At 40.4% G+C, this 17,211-nt stretch overlaps 1 protein-coding gene across 8 annotated transcripts in view; it reads right to left on the reverse strand.

Annotated features, from left to right (window-relative positions):
* Positions 1-17,211, reverse strand: part of LOC311160838 (poly(rC)-binding protein 3-like) — a gene marked incomplete at its 3' end in the record, with an annotated part of 136,998 nt that overhangs the window by 71,146 nt on the left and 48,641 nt on the right. Inside the window, exon 2 of one of the 8 annotated variants that reach the window (XM_084217943.1) lies at positions 2,777-2,828. The exons of the other annotated variants lie outside the window; for them this stretch is intronic. The remainder of the gene's footprint in view (positions 1-2,776; positions 2,829-17,211) is intronic. 8 annotated transcript variants of the gene reach the window in all.

Here is a 17,211-nt window from a genome sequence, read left to right on the forward strand (position 1 = left end):
AAGCAAGTTAACTTGGTAAGAGGAAAAGGAGGTCATATAGTATTCAAAGAGATACAATACTTGTTTTCTTTTTTCCCCTCCAGTGCTCTGCATTGAAATCTGAAAAGCCCGTTTCAGATTCTGCACGTTGCTATTGCACACGTAATAATAGGACACACTGGCCTTTGATACAATTCTCTTCAGGGAACAAAAGCTTCCTTTGGCACAACTACAGCCACCGCTTGTTGTAGGTTACACATGTCTTTCCAGTCAAGCATGATTAATAACTGTTAAAAAAAATGCTCATGACCCATGGCAAGTATTCTTTCAACTATAATACCAGCATTATGGGCTCTGAATCTCAGTAATTTTAAAATGTGCTTCTACAATGGAACTATAATTTAATTACTTTTTCTGCAGCCTGTTCCATTTTGTTTCATCACTTTGATTGCACCATGCACTTGGCAGCTTATGGAAGACTGCATCTGCCTCCAGGATTATTTCACTGGGCTCTTTCGACATCTGTTTCTGAAAATGACTTTATTTGCAGTGGCATAAAGAATAATCAGAGACTTGTTTAATCCAGATAAATTGGAAAAGAGAGAGACACAGAGACGGAGTTGGAGACAGGGAAGAGACCAGGGAAAAAGAGTAAGCAGATCTATGCTGAATGCTGCAGAAGACATCAAAATAATCTCTCCTCTTCCTGTGCTTCTGCAAATGTAGTTATCTGATGGATGATATGATACATGAAAAGATGAGTCACTAAGTCAGTTCCTTTTAATGTTTAGGGGGAGCTCATAGATGCAATACATTCTAGCTAAAGCTTCGTGCTCTGCTTGATCAGGTTAATAAAATTTTCATTAATTACATTTGCAACCTCATCCAGTGAGAATCACAATGCAGTCTGAAGTGATCCGTAGCAGTTGACAAAAGTCCTTGTAATAAATGAGCTAAATCCAGGCTCCAGCCTGACCTGACATCCTTCCAAAGGCAGCTACAGCCAACACCTGTTGCCGAGTGCCACTGCACAGCTATGGGCCGAGCACACAGCTCAGCATAACTTCCCAAATATCAGCACTCGTGAACTGGGTCACCTGTGTATCAGATGACCAAGTTCAAGGCATCTGTAACATGCCCATGCCTGCCTGAGCTTTGATTCAACACAATGGAAACCAGCATTGTTGACTCCTGTTTACTTTTGTATTATAGATGGATTTGTTAACCCAAATTTAATGTTTAACCTATTTAAAGCAGTTAAAGACGTGCCCTCTAAAAGATCACAGGTGTTGGCCAGGTATTATTTCATTTTTTTGTTCTCTTTGCCTATTTTTTTTGTAGAGGGTGAACATATATATACTTGTCAAGACACATCCACTGCCTCCCTAAGAACGCTGCAGGAAGGCAGCTCTGCCAACAGAAGCAGACAGCAAGGCTTTAGGGACAAAGCCCACTAAAATTCTAAGTGCTAGAGTGCTAGACCATAAGGATAACAAGCAGAACAATTCCTAACATTGTCTTTTGAGAGTTTCAAATCTTGCCTGTCTTGTGCTCCTTTCTTTTTGGAGAATTTTTTCTGTTATTTGCTGGTCTTCTGGGCTATATTGCATCAGAAATTAACTGGTTTGGACACATATATTTCCTAGGAATTACTTAAAGACAACTCCAAGGGAGGCCCTGCTGTTCTCAGGGAAACAGTGAAGAAAAATCATCGTCCCCAGAAGTAACAGGTATCATGCAAATACACAATAGCTGGACATGGTGCCCATGCTCTTTGCTGTTGTCCCCATGAGAGGGTCACAAAAGGGAAAGACAAAAAATTCCTCCTCTTTCTTCTGTATTGCACTGCCTCACCCTTCCTCAGCAAAATACAGCAGGTGAGCTGAGGACACAAAAAAAATCAACGTTTCCACATTGCTGATCTACTTACAGGCAACACAGGAAGCAAAACTCCTCTGGCAACCAGTGTGCTAGTAACTTGGCAAGCTTGACAATCTGCATTTGGAAGCCTGGTTATTTTCATAAAAGACATAATCCCCAAAGTAAACAACTCAAACTTTTGGAAGGAAACAGACTAAACCAAAAATTTGCAGTTAGCAAAAAGGAAAAGAATCATAAGTGTATTTTGCTAACGAATTTCTTGAAAACCAGTAGATGGAGGTTCCCTCTGCTCCTTCCTAACCAAGGTCCCCAATACCTCTCTGATGTCTGAAGATGACGTGAAGATTTGATAGAGGATATCAGCTATGCACAAGAAGTTTTGTAATCAGCTAATCAGGTAGGGAAGCTGCCCTGAAGAGAGATACATTCCAGTGACAGAGCATGCTGTGAAAGTCCTATTAAGAGACTATTAACAATTATTTTGTTTATTATTTTTTCCTTTTAATTTAGACAAATTTAATTCCTCCCCTCATTTTCCATCTCACAACCTTTGGCTGTAACACAGCAGTTGCACAGGGCCAGTGGCCATGCAAAGAAATTACTCACTGCTTTTCTAGAGCTTCAATGTAAAAGTTACACAGCATAAGAGACAGAGTCTGACAAAACTTTGTTGTCTTGCCAGTGTTACCAAAGAACAAAAGCCATCATGCTTAATTAGCAATTCTCCCTAAAGAATTTGTAAGGCTGTACTGTTAACAGCCAAGGTGAAAACTGGTTTTCCTCTGAAGCACCAGGTAGTGACCACTCCTGGACAATGAGTATATGCCTGTGCTGTGCTGCTGGTCAGAGGTAGCTCAGCAGCAACTCTTCCATAAAAAAATGCTCTTAAGTACAAGGTGAGTGTTTGAACACTTACCTTAGCTTAGCCACATGAACTCGGAATGAAGCTCTCAAACCACTGGTAGCAACTGAAGAGAGAGAAGCCAACACACTCCCTTAAGCACTGATAATAAAAGCAGTTTATAAGGTCAGGGTCAAGTCAGGACAGGGCAGCATGGGGGCAAGTGGCTCTTTACTCAGGTTACTTAAGAGAACAATAGAGGTGTCGGCTTGTTGCATGTGGTGATGCCAGTCTGCCCTCTTAAAAAACCCAATTTTTGAAGAGGTAAAACTTTAGTTTTGAGCAAATTTGAATAACCAGCTTGGAAAGAGTGGACATTCAGTGGAAACTGGTTTGGGTCTTGTCACATGATCAACAGCCCTCACTGGGGAAGAGTTCTCCTCCTGTAACCACAGGTTCCTATCCAAAGCACCTGAGACCTATCTCAGGGAGTGGCAGGAAGAACAGCTCATGGTCTAAGACATTTCCACTGAACTCTAGCAACAAGAGGAATTCAGTTTATGCAGAAGCACAGCCTGCCTTTAGCCCACCAAACCTGTCTTAGGTGGGGCACAGAAGTAGCTTTTTGAAGACACCATAAAGGCTACACTATAACATGGAATAGCTTCTCCAAGAGTGAAATCTTGTGCGCCAGCAGAAACAGCAGAGACGCCTCCTGAGCGCCCTTGATACTGGCAGGTCTTTAGCTACTTAGCTGACTGTAAAATGGAGTGATTTAGGCTCCTAAAGGATCCTGGAACCTGCCCAGCATGGACACAGCCATGAAATCTAGCTGTCATGAAACAAAACGTTGTCTACAGTCATTCTATCTGAAAGATCTTATGTATAGGACAGTTATCTTCCAGCAGCTGCCCACAGGCACTGTCTGAGGCTTTCTGGAATCAATTAGGTACAACCAACAATGCATCAGAAGAGATGCTCCATATTATTGCTCTTAGGTCAGCACCAAAGGAGGGCCTCTCTACAGCATAACAACTATTCCTCATCCTTTCCCCTTGACAAGCTCTATCAAAATTAACCATTTTCTTGCGGCATTTAAGAAAATCTACTTAAAACTGCTTTCTTATGCTATGGATTTTCATCTACAAGGATCTTACTTGTACCTCCTTGAAGTGAAATCAATTAAAAGTGGTTGAAATGAAAATGGACCGTGTTTGTCAGAAGCAGACCTAGTTTCTGTCTGTGGCTATCCTTCAGCTCAGGGGAGGAGAAGTTACAAGACACAAAAGGAAAATTATCTGTGTGGGAGGCTTCACTATGCTCTGCTTAATTAGCTGCTGTTCAATATGAGAAACACAGCAGTGTGCACCCTCATGTCCACACACGTGCTTGTAGAACCAATGCGCACTAGTAACAGGTTGATGTATCTTTTTTCTAGAATATGGCACCAAAACATTGCCAAGAGGAACTAGTCTGCATTACTTTATAAAACAAATCACGATTTTCCCAGACTGCAGCAGCCCCAAGCAGATCATCTAAGTTTTCAATTGCTTCCATAAAGTGGAAGCTCTGTCTTTGCAACAGCATTCAGTCACGCCATCTAGAGTCTTCTCAGACTGTACTGTAATGTAAAATCAAGATAATTGAGAGATCAGCCATGCAATACACATATACATATATATCTGTTCATTCTGACAGAGTCCTACATGCATAAAACTGCTTGTATCAGCCCCAACACTCCTCCAGCGCTCAGTGATATTATTCTGATCACATAAAATGCAGCAGCAACCACTATTTCCTCACACAGTCATTCTATACACAAATGTCAGATTATGTATTGTTCTTCCCAATGCAAATGTCAGTTTGGATCGGCCATAGGCTGCAGATGTGCCCCAGATTATTCTGGGTCCCCTATGGAGCTGAGGCACAAATTCTCAGCGCCTCGCAGGATGAAAAGCCTTTGCCACAGTGACAGGCAAGGGTACACGTGTCCTGCCTTTCTGGCATGGAAGAGGCACAAATAAAATATTAAGTCCATGCACTTTTGACCCGTAAACTGCAGCACCAAACAAAAGCAGGGCAGCACTGCTGCAGCAGCACAGTTTCTGTGGATATATAAAATTAATGACCCAGCTTCCCTGATCTGTGAGAACAAGTGAGTGCAGACTTGAGGTTACAGGGATGGCTTTTCTGGGCACAAACTGGACCTTTGAGGAGAGCATCAGGCATCTAAAAACCATGTAAAGGAGAACAGCACAACACTTGGTGGGTGACTTCTAAAGAGAAACACTCCTTCACAGTTTGTACAGCAACCTGTTGATAATGAAAGGCTGATGGTAGATGTCTGTGAAATAAGAGGGTGAAAACCAAGGCACTATAGGAAAGAATATATCAGACACACCTGATGTGTTAATTGTTTCCTTCTGTTTCCCTTGATTTCCCTGTGTTCTAAATAGGAAAGGTAGTGAACCAGTCTGAAGGATTTACTGGGCTTTACTGATAGCCTCCACAAGGCTCTACTTCACAATTTCTCCTTGTGACATATTTGGTTAATGGCAAACTTGAAGAAAAACTATGTAGACAGTGTGGAGATGTTGAACCTTCTAATTTTAATAATTTTGTGTGTTTCTTGGTTTTTTTTTTTTTATTTTCTGAAGTCAGAGAGGCATAAACTCCATTGAAACATTAGGACCTTGGAAAAGAATTACACAGGTAGTTTGTTATTATAGCTAGCTAAACAAAAACCCCCAAAACTTCCAGAATCACATCACTGCCACCCAGAGTATTTTTTCAAAGATGTAGTTTTAAAGCCTAAGGCACCATGTTTTATATGAGGTGGGTATGTGTTAATATCTGTGATGACATCCCCAAGCCCTAGGCAAACTCCCCTCACTCTGAGCCATGCTGCCTGCCTTCTTCCCTGCTATAGGTCTCTGCCAGCTAGTTCAAGGGACTCCAAGCCCAATATTCTGAATTTCTGCAAGGTGCTTTGTTAAGAATTCCTTAAGGACAAACTAGTTTAAAAGTTTTATTTCTTTTACCTAAAAATATGTCAAATATCAGTTGCAACTGAAAAACAGCAGAAGCCAGTTCTCCAAGGAGTACAGACAACCAAGATAACTGCAATACTGAAATGCTACTGTACTCTTGATAGAAATAGCAAAAATAATAGCAAAACAACAGAGAAATGCAAAGCTGACTAAATACTTGAGCAGTACTTTTCAGGTCATGCAAACATATAATCCAAGTCTTTTTATTCCTTGAAGCTGATGTAGAGGAATATTTACAGCTTCCATGCTCTTCTCCCTCCCTCACATACCCTCTCACATCACTCCCCCTGTTGTTGACATCCTGGCACTTCTGAAAATTACTCTTTTGTCATCCAACTTTTGAAAGTAAATGCAAAACTCAATGGATCTTACCTCCTCCTTACTAATGGACTATTAAGACAACCTAGCTGGTTTGGCTTTTAAGTGCAGACTGAATCCACTAACAGCTGCATTCTTTCAGAAGATGAGATCTGCGGGTATTAATTTTGTCACCAGAGTCATCAGACCAGTTTCTTACTTGTGGCTATGAAATTCCTTTCAGATGACATACTTACAAAAAAAAAATTAAGAATCTATGTAGTGAAGGATAAAATGACTCACATATTCTATGAAAATATAGGCTTGTAACTGAGACGTAGGTTTGGCTGGAAGCAAATTTGTGCACAGCCTATTACAAAAGGCATCTTGTTGGTCTCTCCCTTAAGTCACTGAGACAGGCTGCTTGCAAGATTTTAATGAAAACAGCTCTTTCATGGAAAACTGAGTTATTCTATTGCTGTTTCCTTTATAATTTTAAACAAAGAGTCTTATTTTTTGCATGAAGGACATTCCAAATCCCACTTTCCAATTTTAATCACAAAACAGTTTTGCAGCATGTATTAGAATAACAATGGCTCTTCCCAGAGAGAGGTCTTTTCTGGATGAAGTGGCAGCTAGCAAATATCATGTAGCTGGTACAATACCAAAGCAGGAACCAGTGGCCATGCTCTCTCCCTTTCCTCTTTTACAATCTTGCCCAAAGCAGTTTCAATCTGAGCTCTGAGGGAAAAGTCCCTTTCCTTGGCCTGTTCTCTCCTTGCTTGAACATAAATGCACTTCTCTGGATTGTGAGAGGAAGGAGTTGTGTCTCCATGTGGAAGAGGGACACTGTCCCCTGTCCCTTCACCCCACAGCTAGCAATGACTGAAGACAGGCACAGAGTCCTGTACTGAGCACACACACTACATAAAAAGGCAGAGTCACCCTGAAGCCCAGGTTCAGATGGGCAAAGCCCACGGCCGGCGTTTCCTCCGCTGGGTGCAGCCAGAATATACAGAAACCAGTCCAAGCTCTCAAGTGCAGCTGAAGTCATCAACCAGCTGTGCCATTTTCTGGCACATGCTGCTGCTGTGCCCCAGATCCTGCAGGAATTCTGGCCAAGCTCAGGCCTGCTATTTAGACCTACACATCCTATCATTGCCACCTCAAGACTCAAAAACTTACAGCCCTGTGCTGCAAATTCTGCAGCCAATGAAGACAGTAACATCCCACAAACTATCTGGGGACTTACGAAGCTCAGACCAAGGGCACCAAGGCTTCCACAGCTACACAGAACCAAAGCAAATGGAAACTACAGCAAGTCCTACATGCAGGCTTAGTGGTAAGAGCATTACTCTGCTTTCTAGCAAGGGTTAACTAGATCAATACTGCAGGTTTCTGCCAGCATGGGCTATGGAGGGACAGGAATATGCAGCTCTTGGGTGCTAAAGCTCTGCCAGTGCAACCTTCCAGGCCAATATATGGCCAGAACCACATACCCACCAGAAGCAGTTTACTGTGCTTACTGTGTACAAGCTATAATGTGTTCACTTGATATTCAAAGGCATAAACCCAGCAGGTGCTCTTAGTTTTACTGTGACTGAAAGTATACAGAACTGGGTCTTATCCTTGTAATACTACCTTGAACTCTGCAAGGTGAGCAGCCATTTACATCTTTAGTAGATTAAAAGTGCTGGCTTCATTTGAGTTTGTTTTTCAAATAAATTTAATTTTGAGGATTCCGTGTCCTTTTTGTTTTTGGTATGTAAAGTTAATCCACTTATTTTTGTTCACATCCGTGCTTTAAGGTGCTTTATGACCACACACTTTTTATGACAGAGTTACAATTTATCATATACTGGCACCAAAGAAGATTAAATTCAAAATCTTGCAATTCTGGAGAAGTTAAGGGACCACTGTGAACAATGGATCTATATCAACCACTGCTTGTCAGCAGTTAGACAAACATCATGTTTTTATCCTGATTGTAAATTGTCTGTAAAGAAAATAAAGTTTTTCTAAGTGTGTTTGCCATTATCTGGCATACTGGGTTTGATTTACCTAGCTCAAGGTTTATCCTGAACTGTTCACAGTGAATAACAAACTGACTGGACAACATACAGCATCAGAAATTCAAAGATGGCTGTGTGTGCACCCAACTTGGTTTATCCCATCATAGGGCAAACTGGCTTGAATTAACATTACAAAATAGTGTGAATCAGTTTAATACAACCTGGTTTATAAGTACCTGAGGCACTGAGAGATCAAAATAAAAAGTTTATAATATAACAGTTTGTTTAGAAGTTGCTGGTTTCAAACTATGACTTCATGCATAATGTAATTACCCCTTCTAAACACTGATAAGTCTTTAAACGTGGCCATGAAGCTGAATTAAAACTTCCATGGCCACAGAATAAAAAATAATTTCAAATTAATCAAACATTCCCCCTCTATGCATATGTGTGTGTATATATATCTATATAAATTTTATATATATAACTATATAAAATATATATATTTATATTTAACAACTGTAAGTGACCCTAAGCCACTTACAGCTCAGACTCCCAATCTCCTGGTGCCAGAGCAGGCAAGACCACATGCACGTTGTACATACTTATCTCCCATACACATGCTATTACTTTCACATCTTCAGCAGCCCCCTTCCATAACCTGACAGACAGCAAGGAATATTTCATTACAAGAAACTGCTTTGTTTCCATATACTATTTGGGAAGTGACAGCTAATGGCTTTTTTTCTGACAATTCCCCTTTCTCTTTCATTAGAAAACTCCTAAAAAGATGCTGTCACATCAGAACAGCGGCACTGCACACCTTCACCCTTCAAAAATGAAAGCAGATATACAGAAACATGCCATGTGATAACAAATGTAGTTTTAAGAAGTCTTCATACTTTTTTCTTTCTTTTTCTGCTTCTTTCATGCAGTCCTCCATCCCCTCAGTAGTGCTGATGCAACCATACACTGTACAAACAAACTGTACGGAACAAAACTGTACTGAAGTGAGAAAAGAAGATTAGAAAACCAAACCAAACCAAAAAATAAACCCAAGTCTGGGTGTGGTTTGTAGCCCAACCCTACAAATAATCATCCAGCACAGTGGAAGTGGGTGAAAAACAGTGCAGGAATGGCACCTTATTAAAATAGCTTTGCTGGCTGAGAAAACACTTGTGCAACTGCACTTGTCTATACAGAATGGATGGTAGTGAAGAATCAGATGTAACATTTTTCCCTAGTCATTTTGCCTATTTCTAGCTGGCCAGGGTTAAAATCTTCTGCTGTTTTCATGTGACCACACAACAGCTTGCTATCTGTTTGTAATTCCTTGCTGGTTCTCAATCATGCAGACCCCCTCCATGAATGGAGGAGGACATTCTGGTGCTGAATGTCTCAGCAATGTGCCATGACCTGCCTTTCTGCTGGCAAAACAAGAGGCATGGTCATTTCTTACTACTGCCACCTTCATGCCACCTTAGAACTGCAGTGTTCACCGTTAACCCAATTGGAAAGATCCACCAAACCACAAGGCAAAATTAACCTGCAGATTTTTTTAGCAATTCACATATCAAAACATAGGTGTGATCTCTTTTCTTTTGAAAAGAGCAGCATACATTGTTTTCCAGTAAGCTGTGACAGCTAAACGCTCAATATGGGCTGAAAAGTCAAGAAAAGTAAAACATATTTACAGTGCCTTCTTGTATATTAATTATAACTCTCTAAGAAAATGAAAGCTTTATTGCAAACACGTTTTGATTACTGAATGAAAATGTTCTTTTACATTTCAAGAATGTTTCAGGATCCTCAGAAAGAAGACAAAGTGTAAGCCTTACTGTTAAAATTACCACCTGCTCATCCTTAGAGAAATGGTACACAAAATGCTTATAGCCAATTTTAATGCAGTAGAAATGCCAACACTATTTCTCCAAGAGAACTTTTTCCCCCTATTTTAGAAAAGCACTTGGACACAGATGTTACCAGGTGAAATTCAGCAGCAGATGTCTTATCAAAAGCATGCCAAGCAACTTGAATTTATTTTAGTGATCTGCTGGCACTCCATTGTAAATGGCTCAGTGTTATTAACTGAATTCTCCTGGCTCACCCGGAGTGGATTTAAACCCATTTTTGTCCTGCAGGAAGAACCACACAAGAGTAATCTGATTAGTTTAGACGCTCCTGGAATGAATAAAGATGGTACTTACATTGAAGTGTGTGGCAAGGAACAAGCACCAGCAGCACGTTTCCTGCTTTTCCCAAAGACCCAAAAGCAAACTTTACCATTCTGTTTCTATGCCAGTATCCCAGCACGTCTTTGCACAACCATCTTATTCCAACAATTTTGCTAATGTGATTTTGGAGATGGGTTGAAATCAAGACCTGAGCTGGGAATGCCAAACTCGGAAGTGTTGCTTCTTCCTAACTCTGCTGACAATCAGAATTATTTCCACCAAAGCCCAACAGAAAGATTTAAGCTTCAAAACTGGGCCTTAACTTTATTTCTATTTTCATTCTCCATCAAACAATATAATTAGCAGGATTATATTTTAATAATTTGCAGTGTCTTTCCCAATGCAAATAAGGCTCTGCAAAATATCTGCAGTTCCTCACTAAGCGTCTCTAGATCAGGAATGGAGTATTGCTCCGGCCAGTTGGAGAGCATATGCCAGTGACCACAAAACCACAAAGATCTGAGCAGCTAAGGATTGCATGCTCCTAACATCTTCCAGTGGTCCTGCTGTCCTCAGTAGCCCTCTGATCCAAGCTCATGACCCACATCCTGCCCACTCAAACAAAACCTGCATTGACACTTGTTCCAGGCTCTTGGCTCCAAACTTTCCTGTGCTGCCTGCTGCAGGCATGGTAGCCTGGTGACCTTCTGCCAACACTACCTCTGGACCAACATGAATTTTTCCACATCATCAAACCTGGACAGACACCGCCTCCCTCTGCATAACAAACCAGAGAATGACCACTATCCACCACTGGCTTGCACCCTCCAGACTTGGGACAACAAAGCATCCAAAGCTCAGCCTGTCCCACAGCTGCCCCCCTTGCTGCTGCCACAGCTGTGCACCCTGTGTTGGGAACCTTGGGGACCAGAGCAGTCTGGCTTGCCCATGGCCAGTAGCCAAGAGGGACAGATAAACCTGGCTGCACTTCTCCCTTCTCACACTGCTCAGAGTCAATTCCTAATCCCAGTGCTATCCTTCTCCCTGCCACCCTGGGGCAGTGCCAAGCAGCACAATCTTCTGTCTCCAGTTCATCTGATTTACACACAAGACTGTCTGTCATTTCCTTTCCTGAAGCCATCCTTGCTCTTCATCACACCATTTTCAATTCCTAGATTAACTTCTTCAACAACATCCTCATTCATTAGACCAAACTGATTCATGTCCTGAACACTGCTCATCTCATGCTCAAAGGGAATGCTGGTGCTCTGGAAAAACGGCTGCAATGATGTAATTCGGGACTGTAACACAATATGTATGAATAATAAGGCCAAATCAGAGGCACAGAAGAAACCACACATCTGGCTTTTCCTAATTTCTAAGAGCTTGTTTCTGCCACTTAAAAGTTCTTTTCATGTTGGTTTTCAGTGCAATGCTACACACTCGTTGTTAAGCACTGACAGTGGGGTTAAAGCCACAGTGAAAACAGATATAAAGAGAGCCTCTGTCTTGAGAAATATTCTTTCAAGCAAAAAAAGATGCAGAAAGAAAAGAGACTGAAACCCTGTTGCCTCAAAGAACTTCATGATCACCTCCCACAACCAGCCAAGTAAAATCTACAGGCATCACAACCCTGAACCACTACTAGGGGACACACAAGAATTCCTTCATCTGGAAATAAAGCTAAGCGCAACTTAAGTCTATATTGTTACCAATCACGGGTGGCAGCTCTTACAGCATAGATATTAAATCCCTAGTGTTCAACCGGCCTTCATTCATAAACACAGTCTGGATTGGTTTGGTTTTCTTTCTGAGCAAAAACTCACACTGTAAGCCTCCTCAGCATGGAGGCTATGCCCTAGCATTTACTTCATTAAGCTTCATAATTCTAATCAATAGCACATCCACTTTTGTTCTGCTTTACAATTACCGTCACATAACATCACACACCAAGACTTTTTAAAATGAGAGTCAGAGCTGCATGCAAAAGACCAAAGCAAAAAAAAAAGCAGCACTACCTTTAGTTCTGCCCTCTTCTTCCTTGCAAGCCTTGCAACTGCTATGCTCACTCTTTCCCTTTCTAATAAGTGAAATTTAAATATGCTGAGAATTTTAGGCACTCAAAAAATTCACAGATATGTTTGAGCTTCTCAATATAAAGGGTCACTCTATGCTAAATTAAAAAGGACTGAATAATCATTTATTTTGAACAAAGACTCTTTTTGTTTTCTGAAGTTGTTGCTATGCACATTCATGTGAGAATATAACTTGATCACAGGAAACAAGAAAGCTTTGTAGTTTGCATTTTTTGGGCTTACAACCACAGTCCTGTTCAGAGTGGTCACAAAGACATCACTTGATTTTTCACCAATATTAGTAATGAAACAATCTTTTCTTGCTAATGTTCAGTGCTACACAATTAATATACAACTGCAATACAAGTGACATGTCTTTATGGGTGTGCAAGTCTGTTTTTTGTATAGTGTTTCTTGGTGTTTCAGATGCCAAGTGGTACCAGCCATAGGCACTGGGTGATGGTTTACACGTTGTGCAGCTGTGCCCCTTCACTGCCAGTTCACAGAGTGCAAGCCACATCCCAGACCTGCCCGTGCTGTCCCCAGCAGTCTTTTACTTTGTATTTTGGACATAGCACGATGTCCTCCATGGCATAAGGCAAGGCTGCTTCAGAGAAACCATGCTCTCAGGGCAGATTTGTGTCATGAGTGATACAGCTGGGGACAGAGAAGACCTACTCAAACCCTGGGAGACATCACAGTGTGCTGCTGCCATGCTGTGCACTTGTGAGCAGGCAACAGCAGCCGAAAGAGCTCTCTGGCCTCAGACCAGACCTGGGACAACCCTGGGCATTTCAACAGCACAGGGTGTCTTCATCTGCGATCATGCAGGTTAAAGTACTCACTTATGAACAGGCCTTAAGCTAAGGAAAATTAGTTTACAGAATGTACTTTGCTTAAGAATAAATGAAACAGAGATATGAATACATGACATCACTCTAGAGGCTGAGACAAAATCCCCTATACATTTCTTGCTGTTGAGGGAGGGGTTTTTTAGTAAGACACTCAAAACCTGGGAACAGTACTATCTGTTGTTTGACCACATGAACCAATGCTAGAACCAAAGAAAAACAGCTTTAAAAAGAAAAACTGCCTTTATCCAATTACTGCTGGGCAAAGATGGGAATCTGAGGCTGGAGAGGCAGGAAGAATTCCTCAATCCTCTTCCCAAAGAATCTGTGCTAAGAGTCTGCTTTAAGATTCCCAGGATATGAAGGTATTGTCTTGTTCTCTACTGGAACATATGAGCATATATGATGAGAGGCACCAAAGTAGCTCAGTAGCTCAGGAACAGCAAGCAATGGAAATAATTTCATAAAGCAGCACATACAGAGAGAGTCTTTTTGCCATAGCACAATATCAGTGACTCTATGGATGGAGCACTTTTCATGTTACTGATCTATAATTCACTTTTTGTCACCCTGCATTATCATACAGTTGAATACTAAAAGCAAACTTCATCCATCAGTTACCCTCATCTGACAACAGGTTGTGGTAATATTGCTTTATACATGTAAGAAAATAGGGTATCAATTAAAAAATTGGAAAGGACTGCCTATCTGAAGGACTTTTCTAATAAAATTAGATGTGTTTTTTTGGCATTGTTAATACTTATTTTCACTGGGTGTATGTATTTGTCTATCAGATGTCAGAATGCACCTAATTTGTGCACAGAAATTCTGTAAAACCTTGAGAACATGCAGACCACAACAGCCTTCATTGGGTCAGTGGCAAAGCAGTATCCACTTAGTAAAACCTGAAGCACAATTCCAAGTGTGTCACAGAGATGATGTCAGGTGAGCATTTGCACAAGAGTTTGCTTAGGCAGTGGGATTAGTGCAGTACAAGAGAGGCCTTAACATAATGCCTTTACCCTACTCTTTTTCCTTCTTATTTCTTCTGCTCAGACTAAAACATGGATACAATTTCCACTACATAAAACTGCTTTGTTCACTTTCAAGCTTTTTAACAACTAGAAATAATGTCAGAAAAATAGAGGTACCTATTCCATAACATTTGGAAGCTTGAATTAAAATCAGCACCAGTATTTTCTGCCCCTCAAGCCCCCTGTTTCCAGGACAACAGGGAACTAGAATAATGTATAAAGTCAAATTCTCAGGATGTAAAAAACAACAACAAGGCTCTTGCTTGCCTGATTTTTTGGCTGTTCAGTTTGGTTCTGCTCTGTTAAGCTAGGATGAAATCACAGCAAACACTACACTAACTCTTCTGTTAATCAACAGCCTGCTTCGCAACTGCACTTTTCATTCCCACAAAAAGTGCTGCATTTCCACAAAGTATCACTTGTAGTAAGGCATTCAAACATGCTAATTGCAGCTTTCCCTCCCAGGGAGATATATGAGCTTACTCTGAATTAGTCAAAGCCTTCTGAGTTGATTTCCTTTTGTTACTGTTATTACAACTTTGAAAAAGTAGAATTTGTTTTACTTTTGCTAACTTGTACAAGTCTAGCTCAAGAACGGCGATGACACTCCGATATGCTTTACCAAGTTACACACAGCCCAGTTAGGTTAACAGGGTCACAAAAAGGCAGAGAGGAGGGGGCAGGGAAGAAAATTTCCTCAGACGTCTGGGTTTTTTCCACATTTAGGCTTGTGTGCATTGGCTACGATGGGAATGGGACACAGAAGTGACAGTGGACTGTACAAAGCAGATGTGATTGTAAATTGCAACATATGCAAATCCAGTATAGTTTCCTATAAACCATTTTTTTTAAATGATCTTCACTTGTATTTTTATTGAGTATTTCAGGCTTTATTCCTCTGCTTCATTTTTATTCTACTGCTGGGTAGTTATTCAAAGACTGAAAAGTTCAGTCACAAGACAACAGGATTCAGCACTTGATTATTTCAAATTCTTGTTTACTGCAAACACTGATGTAAGTGAATAAAGAATCTGGGTCAAAAAAGCACAACAGAGGATGCTACCTGTCTTTTACTGAATAGCAGGCAGCTGGGAAATTGGCAAGCTTTAGCATAAAACCAGTGTGAAACTGCTTCAATGAGATGATTTTTCTTTTAATAAAGACATTTTAAATGTTCAGCCAAAGTAAGGAAAGTTCATGTTTCCTATCAAATTAAGATTTCACTTTCCAATAGAGCTAGGCATCTGTGGTTTGTATTTTTGTATCCACACAGCAGTGAAATTCATCTTGCTAGGATCAGCAGCACTGATTGTGTTGCTAAACAAATTAGCAGGGGACTGGGCCTGTAGGTCTGGGAAGAAGCACTCTTCAGAACAGTTGTCCACTGCTAGACAGAGAAAGAGAGAGAAAAGATGCTGCGGAGAACACATTATTAGGATACTGCCTGGGAAGAGATGCTCCAGGGACATTGCTGCTACACTGATAACATATGATAATCTGCTTGGAAGATTCTAGGGTAATCTTATAACAAGAATAAAATTGATGATGCAATTTTTGACCATATGTAAGTGGTGGGAGATTGTACAATATTAAGAAAAAGACATAAACCAGGCCACTGCATGAAGAGAATCTCTGGAGTGCATGAGGAGTAAGTTAACAAGGCATAGAGAAAACAACATAAAGGAAGAAGAGAGCCCCAAACCAATTTCCAATGAGTCACAGTTCTCCAAAATAACACATCAACCTAAAAATATATACAGCTGTCATCCAAACAATATGGCACTTTCTGAACCAGATCTTGAAAAGAATAAATTGTCTCCTGAAACTGAGCATTTGGATGAGCATTTTTTCAATGAAATATGAGATTAATACCTTTAAAACTAATTTCAATAGATGAACACACACAATTATATGATGTTGCCTGTGGAAGGTGTTGCCCTCTTTGAAAATGTCATGCATCAAGAGTCAAGGGCTCTTTAGAAGTTCACACACACAGAGCACATTATGCATTGTTAATCTGCTAGTTATATTTGTACAGAAATTTGGTCAAACAAAGCCAGCAGAATTGTTTTTTACATTTCTTTCCTGAAAATACATATCCAAATTACATATACAAAGCCTTTACTACCTGAATCTCACTAGATATTGTTTTCACTGGGACTAATAAAAGTCTAGAGTAAATTAATTTATCTTATTGGTATTACTGCATAGGGATGGGAAAGGCCGATTAGGCTCTAATTTACAGTACTAAAAATAGTAAAATACACTTGCTGTAGGCATTTTAAAAATAGAATCTCATTTTAAAAGAAAAGAAACATATTTTAAAAGTTCCTCTAAGTCCACACTTTCTTGCAAATGTTAGATTTTGAAAACATGGATTAAACCCCCAAGACTCCTGCAGTGAAAAGCACCAGGAACTCAGCCATAAGAATAAATGGTAGCCACATCAATAGTAATGGAAATGGTAGGTAAATTAATTGCCTACAAACATGCCTTTATTGTAAAAAAAGAAGTCAGGATAAGATTGATTTGTTACAATGTAGATGTTAGGTGTTACCGAGTCCATTAGTGAAATAAAAAGTTAGAGTAAATCCATCACTGTCAATTAAGATGCATTAAATATAAGATTGCTTCTGGCATTCTTACACATGTAAAGACATTTACCTTTAGGCTACTGTTAGTCAGCCTCTGTGTGTGAGCATCAGCCTGCCATCACAATGCTCGAATAAGATACACACTTTAATCAGCTGTTTTCCTCATTTAAAGATGAACTGCTAAGCAAAAGCTATGTCCCTACTGCTGCTTTAGGATATATTAAAGAACTCAGCAGCAGGACTGAGCATTTTTGCTTAAACACTATGTGCTAATGTCTTTTGTCCTGCTTTCTTCTCTGGTCCCTTCCCCCAGCGAGCGGCTCTTAGCAATGAATCATCTCAATTCGTAAAAGTTTTATTGTTTGCCCCTTTTGAGAGGCACATGCTGCTTCATCTTGTTCTAGATCTAGGTGTTTCCACCAC

The sequence above is a fragment of the Fringilla coelebs genome (assembly GCF_963513975.1).
Source record: "Fringilla coelebs genome assembly, chromosome: 1".
Classification (NCBI taxonomy): Eukaryota; Metazoa; Chordata; class Aves; order Passeriformes; family Fringillidae; genus Fringilla; species Fringilla coelebs.